Source organism: Triticum aestivum, chromosome 7B (genome assembly GCF_018294505.1).
Source record: "Triticum aestivum cultivar Chinese Spring chromosome 7B, IWGSC CS RefSeq v2.1, whole genome shotgun sequence".
NCBI lineage: Eukaryota > Viridiplantae > Streptophyta > Magnoliopsida > Poales > Poaceae > Triticum > Triticum aestivum.
In genome coordinates this window covers 708,406,783-708,413,978 of record NC_057813.1, presented here as the reverse complement: position 1 = coordinate 708,413,978, position 7,196 = coordinate 708,406,783, and the positions used below count along the sequence as shown (strand labels likewise).

The window sequence follows — 7,196 nt, the reverse complement described above, 5'->3', positions numbered from 1 at the left end:
CTCGAGTGCAGCCCACATGTCCTTGCCATTGTCAAACGACATATACGAGTCCACAATGGAGTCATCAAGAACACCCAGAAGAGCGCCTTTAAAGAGAGTATCGATCTTCTCAAAAGTTTCCAGCTGTGCTGGATTAAGAGCGAACTCAGGCTTGCCCTTGGTGGCGTCATAGCAGCCCATGGTCTGAAACCAGTAGACTGCTCTCGTGCGCCACCTCTTATATTGCGCCCCCTTAAAGGCAGGCAGCTTCAGATGCGCAGCAAAACCACTCGGAGCAAATTGCCTATACTTTGGTTTTTGGATTGTTGGAAATATGAGCAAATTACCACGAGATTTAATCCGAACAAACAGAAGATAAATCATCACTACAGTAGCAGAGATTGAACTAATCATATGAACTAGCATAGCAGATGAACAGATCACATCTAGGGCACATACTAGAAACATGAATTCTACCACGATCTCGAACAGGAAAGATAGAATCACATACGGTGCAGCGGGAGCAGCACCGCCGGCGTTGACGTTGTCGCCCATGTCATCGAGGATGAGGTTGCCGAGGTCGGGAAAGAACTCGTCGTTTGCGAAGTCGTCGCTGCCAACAGTCGCGCGAGTGCGCTCCCCAAAAACCTGATCACCCCTCTCCCGTACATGATCACGAGAGGCGGGGTTCCGGAGGCCTGCTGTACCTTCTCCCGGTGCACGCCGAAAGGAGGTATGAAGAAGACTTGCTTGGCGGCGCAATGCTCTGGAACGGTGGTGAGAAACCATACAAAGCGGCAACGGCAAGGGTAGACGTCTGCCTGACTATATAGTGCGGGCCGGGTAGGTCGTGGGAGTAAACCCCACGTCCGAGTCGTCACGATCCAAAAGAATCTAAAACAGTTCAGTAATTAACGCCTCCGTTAATAATTAATTAATGACTCATTAATTTTTCCCGAGCAGCAAAAATATAGACAACGTACATAGCTCTGTCCTCGGCTCGGCTCAATCCCGCAACCCGCGGCGCGGCGCGGCGCAGCGAGGCGAGGCGAGCGAGGAGGAGGAGCGCGCGTGTAGGTCTCCTCTTCTCATGCTCATACAAGTGGTAGAAGAGCTCACCTTATAAAGAGGTGCAACTCTCTCTCAACTTATGAGGTGGGACTAAACTTTAGCCTCACTCACTCCAGTCACATGTGTGCACGAATGGGCCAAGAGAATTTCAGAATTTTAGTTGGGCTTTGGGCCAAAAGCCCACTAGCAAATTCCAACAATCCCCCACAAAGTCTCATTGGCACATTTCACCATTTGGTTCCAAAACATTGTTTATATACCGGTGCTTAGTGGAGACTGTGAAGTTGAACTTCCACTTAGAGATTTATGCTACACTAGATCACAACTTGAATAGTGGACTATGCCTTGAACTACAAGTTTTCTGCGAGACTAGTTTGACACAAATTCTAGACCGATACTGGGCTGCCGCAAGGCTTCCCCGCGGGTGGAGCGTATACGTCGTACTCCAGGGCCTTTCATAAATTTATTAGAGAGCACCCACTCACAGATTGCGACGTTAACAGTCAAATTCATATAGGTGTGTTCCTCAGGAGATGCTCTGCAGGACAACATCTCTGCTTACTCAAATAAGCTACTTGGAACACATTAAGATAGATATCAACCTGCCATGCAGATCAGGAGAGTATTGCGTCTTCACGGAGTGGGATAATTAAAATAAAGATACTCTCCTCTCAGCTGACCAACGGCTTGTCTCCCACTTCTACTTCACGGGATCTCCGATCACATAAAGTGGGTTACCACTATGGACAACTCATGCGGTGGGTCTCAAACCCATCTCCATCGATGCATTATCTCCTCCTTACACAATATTCTCCACAATCTCCATGCCATCAGATGAGCAGGAAGAGGAGTTCTTCGGCATAAAGCCTAACTGGGTGGCCCATCGAGCCTGTCGAATACGATCCAGACAAGTCTCTACTCCACCACCATCGAAGCTCCAAGGCAGCTCGCCGAGGAGAGGCGAGTTGCTCTAGGCCAGCATGTGGGGAGCACGACGGCACATGCATTGTGGTTGCCGTGGACGATGCAGTGTTGTACCGCTCCTCCCATGCCTGTGATCATGCCATCCGCCATCAACGAATGCGTAACCACGCCCTGTTGGTGGAGAAAGAAGCCGGCTTCGCGAGGATCAATGAAATAGTGGCCGACACACCGCGCTAGCCTCCATCATCAAGGAGAAGTAGAAACATGTGAGGCCGCCACCTCTTCGGTCCCATGAAGGCCACTACCGAGGCAACGCCGGCGTACACAACTGACATCTTTCCCGGTCGCAGTCCATCGTCGTCCCTCGCCCCAAAAACCAACCTTGATCAGTGTTTCACGGAAGCGGAGGGCACCCTTCCCCTCCGGCTGAAGCATAACCCAGCGGTGCTACTCCGATGAGCGGCCCTGCCGAACATGAGGAAGCAAGCCGCCCTTTGCATTGAAGCATATACCTCCGCAGCTCAACACAGTCCAATGAGCGGGCTGCCGGACATGGGGAAGACAATGGAGATCCGTCACGGCCAACCGTAGACTAGTCAAGGTTATCCGCGTCGTGGAAATGGATATTCGTCGGCGCCGGCCGTAGACTAGTTTTACCTCAGTAGGCATAGTTTTAAGTTAAAAACCTTCAAAAAGTAATGAATTTCATCCGATTTATATGAAATTCGTCGTATTTGCATGAATTTCGTCCGGTTGATCTAGACAATGCTTGAAATGTATGCGTGCAACGGTGGATGGCCGGCTCCCCATTAGTGTCCGCGGACTGGTCCCCCTGTTCGCGGACATATGCCCGAGCAATTTTATGAGTGAGCATTGAAAATGCCCTAAAGACGTGTTCGGTAGCTCTCCCCAGCCCAAAAAATCCTCGTCGGCAGCTTCCGTCGCCAGCTTCCAACTCCGCGTAAAAAACCAAATGTAGCATTTCGTTCGGCACGGTAGCTTCTACTTTCCCAGGCTGCCGGTGCCCCGTGTCGCAGGCTGTTCCTGGCTGATACTGTTTCTGATAGGGACAGGAAGAGGGGAAAGGACTAGTCGTGGGTTGTGGGCTGCCTCGGCGAACCGTTTTCCACTCGGCGGTGGCATTATGTCTGCGATTTCTGCCAACTCCAGCTTCTTCAATTTCTGAGAGTAGCAAATCACCATCTCCTTAACTCCTCATAAATTACACTACGCATTCAGCCAGCTTCTCGACTCCATAGCCACGGTTTGGACCGTTCGGCCCAGCTCCCAACCTGGAGTCGAGGAGTCGAGGAGCCGAAGGGCTTCCGAACACGCCCTAAGTCTCACACATATTTAAGGTAGCCACACATACCATAAAATATAACCCCACAAATGAAGAACAGCCTTGGCAAAACACATTGACAACTTCTAGTAACTTTGTTTTTGAGTTGGACCACTTCTAATTACTTTCATGTAATAAATAATCCTTAAACAATTTGGACAACACTATAGATTCATTTTCACAAAAGAACTTAATCATTTGTTTTTGCATCATGTTCAAATTTTCTATAAGTACGGTTACTCTTCGTGTGCACTGGTTTTGTGGGGCATTAGCACGGCGATTTCTTTATTGTCTATTTCAACAAGTTTGGTATGGATCCGATGAGAGATAGGCGATAACGGCGGCGCGCCTTCGGCTCGCTCGGGTATTTGTAGTCGTCGTGCTGTCATGAAATAGATGTATTTTTTTATTCTTGTGTTTTTTATACTGTCATGACATACTGAATAAATCAAAGAAAAAAATAGATTAAAAGTTTTATAAAAAAATGCTCAAATTTTTCATTTTAATAAATGTTGTGGTTTCCTTTCAGTTGGCCCACGGTGTCAATGACGCGGGCGGCGTGCGTGTCACATAGCTTACGGGTCGGCATAAAGAGGGCCCACATCATTGGAGCCTTTTTTTTCCAGTAAACATCATTGCAGCCTTGAAGCAGATACATCACGAGCCAAAAAAAGAAAAGACTTTATTTTTCCTCCTCTGTTCCGGCGACGATGGCCGCGGGGCCCGCGGTGGACCGGTGGTCGGTGCTAGCGGCGAGCGCGCTGATCCAGCTTCGCGGGGGGCAGCTACTGCTTCGGTGTATACACGCCGGCAATAAAGGCGTTGCAGGGCTACGACCAGTCCGCGCTCGACGCCGTCGCCTTCTTCAAGGACGTGGGCGCCAACTCCGGGGCCCTCTCCGGCTTCCTCTCCGCGTAGGCGCCCGGGGGCCTCTGACGCCCCTGCATCGTCCTCCTCGCCGCCGCCGTGCTCTGCGCCGCCGGGTACCTCCCCATGTGGCTCGCCGTCGCCAGGGTCGCGCCGGCCCCGCTCCCGCTCATCTACCTGTACATGCTGCTCGTCGCGCGGCGCGCAGGCACAGACCTTCCTGAATATGGCCGATGTCGTCACCGCCGTCGAGAACTTCCCGGCCACCGCGGCACCGTGAAGGTACTGCCGTGCTGATTCCCCTCGCTGGCTTTCTTTCTTACTCTGCTAAGCAGTATACAGTCTCTGCTCTGCATCAGTCAGCACCTAGATGATGTGATTAATTAGACCTATAGCGATTCATGCTAGTACAATACACCAATGTGAAATCAAAAGGGCCACACGCTCTGCTTCAAAGTTGGAACCGAAAATCAAAAGAATCATGTGTTTCGTTGTTCTGGTGGCATAGCACAGTATGCAGATGATGTTTATGCTGAAAGTAGCAGAAAAATACATACAAACAATTCTGGAAAAATACAGTAATGTGATTTATTAGACTTATTATAGTAATTCATACATACAGTATAACCATGGTAGGAATTCTTGCTCCCTGGGAGGCAGCATCGCTGGTTCTAGAAGAAGAGTACAATTGTGTAGGCGCAATCACTTTTCATTATAATGTGTTCTGGCCTAGAGACACCAGAGAGGCAATAATGCAGCCCTTCTTTTGCTGGTCTCATCCATTCGGCACCATATTTGCTGGGTGGAGCTATCATTTGCGTTAATTGCACAAACTCTCAGCGTTATTGTCTTGAGTTTTCACCTAACCACATTCACAACTTTGACGATGTGAATGTGTGTGGATCCAACATTGCACACGCTTTGCTCAATGATCCTAACCTGCACTCTGTTTCTTGACAAAGTAGCAAACTAGCAACCATAAGGTGCGTTTATTAGACAGTGTATCATGTTTTGTCTCGTTACACAATTACAGACATGGCATACTCCTTCATATGGCATTAAACCATCTATACATGGTTTTCTGGGCTTGAGTGCAGCAACACTGGTTCAGGTATAGTGCACTCTCCATAGTGATCCTGGCAGTTTCATACTTATGCTAGAGATATTACCCACAGCCATCGCATTGCTGCTCATGTATTTTGTCGACGTCCACAACGCTCATCGGCGGTAGAACAAGAAGTTCCTTGATGCCTTCTCTCTCATGGCTGTTACTGTTGCTGGGTACCTGAAGGTTGTCATAATCTGCCCAAGTATTCGTGATAAGTTCAGCTGGACAGAGTGTTTGCTTCGTGATACTCCTGCTGTCTCCAGCAGTTTTTTCTGTAAGAGTTCAGAAGACGGAATCGAAACAGCGAGAAGAGCCAGCTCTAGCACTGTACTTGTTGGATCTGGTCAGGACATGTCGTCGCACAAAGAAAACCTGAATGTGGTGCAGGCCATGTGTAAACTCAACTTCTGGCTGCTCTTCCATGCGATGGCCTGCGGGATGGGATCGCGGCTAGTCATGGTGAACAACGTCAGACAGATAAGGGGCTCCCTTTGGCTACACAAGCAGGGAGACCAGCACCCCGGTGTCTCTCTGGAGTAGCTGGAACTACTCGGGGAGGTTCGGCGCAGGCTACGTCTCCAATCTCTTCCTCCAGTCCCGAGGAGTAGGCAGGCCTTTTTCATAGCAGCGACGCCTCTGGTCATGGGTGTAGGCCATGCCGACATCTCCTCTCCTCTGGTTTCCACGCGTAGCTCTACGTCGGCTCTGGTTTTCAAAGGCGCTTCTATGGCAAGGAGTCGCCACAAGGTGAGTTTGCCTTCACCGGTAAGCACTGCTTCGCACTCCCCTTTCTGATTATATGGCATGTATCTGTGTTTTTGGGTCCGCCATAGCATTTTTATAGTTCATCGGAACAAAGAAGTTTTATAGGTGATTTTTATACGCCAGACTGCCGTCTTTTGTAGAGAGTAAATGTATATATATGCAAACGACACTCAGTGTCATGTTAGCATTTGGTATTATAGCATAATGTACTACTCCCTAGTGTAGTGCAAAAAAAACGTCTTACATTATGGGACGGAGGGAGTAGTATATAGCAACATTATAATGGCTACTTCTTGTCTGAATTAATAGTCGAGAAGATGAGTGATACATGTATTATTTAGACAAACACTGCATCTGTTTGTGTTTGTAAGAGAGCACTAACAAGCTCACTCTACTCCTGTCACTTCACTCGTCACCTTGTTTGATGTCCCCTTTAGCTTCCTCTGGTGTTGCGTCCTTCCCGTCGTCTTTGTCCTTTTCTTTCTTCTCCTTTGCTCCGCTTTCTCCTCGGCTTTCTCCGCTTCTGCCTCCTATTCCTCATTCGCCTTCGCCTTTGCCACTGCCGCATCTTGACCTGCTTGAGCGCCTCAATGGGGTATGATAAACACTAATCAGGGTCCCTCTTCTTCCTCGACATTGGCATCAAGTTCTCTGCCACATCGGTGGGCAACATGTCGGTCTCCTCGAGCAGCTGTTGAATCTCCGCAAACAGACCATGCTCCACGACGTCCAGGAAGTTCTTGGCGAGCACCTTGAAGCGCTCGAAGAGGCAATAGGACATCTCGATTTGCTTGTCCATCCTACCCTGTCGGATCAGCGCCGGGTCCATTTTCTCCTTTTGGTTCGTCGTGAAGTTGATTATTCGCTCATGGCCGGATGCTGTCATAGGCCGTCGATGAAGTTAAGCAGGCCGTCGATGTAGTTCATATTGTGTAATTTAGATTGTGTAATTAATTTGTTCATATTATGTTAGATTTTTTTTTAGATTTTTTGTTAGTTCATAGATTTATTTGTTAGATTAGATGTGGTGTAATTTAGATATGTAGTTCATATTGTGTAATTTAGATTGTGTAATTAATTTGTTCATATTATGTTAGATTTTTTTCTGTTAGTAGATTTTTTTTGTTAGATTTTGTTAGA

The 7,196-nt window shown here is 48.3% G+C and overlaps 1 pseudogene; it reads left to right on the top strand.

Moving 5' to 3' along the window:
- The first annotated feature begins 4,026 nt into the window (after positions 1-4,026).
- LOC123158561 (uncharacterized) lies at positions 4,027-7,078 on the top strand (annotated as a pseudogene).
- The last annotated feature ends 118 nt before the right edge of the window (positions 7,079-7,196 follow it).